The sequence below is a fragment of the Grammomys surdaster genome, unplaced genomic scaffold (assembly GCF_004785775.1).
Source record: "Grammomys surdaster isolate TR1022 unplaced genomic scaffold, NIH_TR_1.0 65, whole genome shotgun sequence".
Taxonomy (NCBI): Eukaryota; Metazoa; Chordata; class Mammalia; order Rodentia; family Muridae; genus Grammomys; species Grammomys surdaster.
This window is the reverse complement of record NW_021604567.1, coordinates 18,315,240-18,316,875: the sequence shown is the minus strand read 5'-3', so window position 1 is coordinate 18,316,875 and position 1,636 is coordinate 18,315,240.

The following is a 1,636-nucleotide window of genomic DNA, read 5'->3' as shown; positions in this document are numbered from 1 at the left end:
AAAGAAAGAAAGAAAGAAAGAAAGAAAGAAAGAAAGAAAGAAAGAAAGAAAGAGCCCAACATTTCTTTCTGATCTGGACCTGTAGTTCTGTCTTTCTGTTCTAAAATAAGCCAACAGCAGGCTTTGTGAGAAGCCCCCGGGTTCCTGGGTTGAAGCCCGAGAAATCACAAGTGCTGGTTCTGAGACAGGACAATTCACTCAGAGCCTTGCAACCTGCCTGGAAGAAGAGGACACTGGCAAAGACTAACTAGGCCAGCAGCACTGGGGTGAGCCACACTGGGAGGGATAAAAACCAGTCCCCCAAATACAAAGGCTGACCTAATTCCAATGCAGGTCGATAATGAAACATTGTCTCATACCCGGAGAAAACAACATCTGTATTCAGATGAGTGGCATGGAAACAGTGACTATTTTTAAGACCTTAGGAGAAGACTATTAAATATTTAAGAATGGCCTGCTATTTGGGAATGGAGTGATTCTGCTTGGTGAAATGCATGCTTAATTGTTCTCCAAGGTTAGTGGGGTTTGTTTATTTGTTTGTTTTGATTGCTTTGTGTTTTGTGTGCGGTTTTGTTTTGTTTTGTTTTAATCTATCAATCTAGACTTTTGCTTTAAAACTGATTTAGGAGACTGCCTGCCTCCAGCCTATTCTAAGTGGGTTCCTCTAGAGAGCTGAAAAGGGAGTCAGGCCTGCATGACTCAGAACAAGGAAGTGATGGGCCTGTCCTTAGATGGGGGTAGGGGTATAAGTCCATTCCAAACTAGCTCCACAACCTCCAGCACGGTTACCTGCACGCCACCAAGGGTTTCTCTTGGGTGATGCTGTTCTGTTAAAGGAGCCACCCTGAATTATGCTGCAGTATCTTAGAGGATGTGTTATTGCTCTCGGCTGGCGTGGGCCCTGTGGGCCCTAATGCAAGATGATGAGCACATGTGTCCGAGACTTAATTTTTAAGTCTATTATAGGATTGTACAGCACCTTCACCTACCTGCTTAACCACTGCAGAGAGTGCATAGGACAAATGGGGTCACCTAAGACTGACAGAAAATAGATATTACATGTGATTCACAATGATTCATGTTGGGGTCACTAAAACAGGAGGAGCTGGATGGATTAAAGGGTCCCAGCATTAGGAGCTGGGAGAGCCACTGGGAGAGAGGGCTTGTTGGCTCATTTGTTCATTCTACTTTCATTATGGAAATTTCCAGACATACATGACATCGGGATCATATCATGAATCTCCCATCCGTCAGTCATTCCAGCTATACCCCGCTCAGTCCCTCTCTCCCCGGGTACACACAATTATTTTGAAGAAAACTCTAGATATCACCTATGTGAATCTATAAATACTTTAGTCTATTTTATGTGTATGTATGCACATACATGTAGGTGTGTACTTACATGCATGTGTGTTATGTACACGTATGAGTGTGTACATGTATGTTACATGTGTGTACACACATGACAGTTTTGAGATGTGATCATAGTATCATTATTTTAACCAAAAAATATTTACACTGAGCCTTTGCTTGGTATTTGTTTCATAAATGTTTTAAGTAGTTGGTTTGAGGCAAGAGCCAAACAAGGTCTGAGTGTTATGCTTGCTTGCTCCCTCCCTCCCTCCCTCCCTCCCTC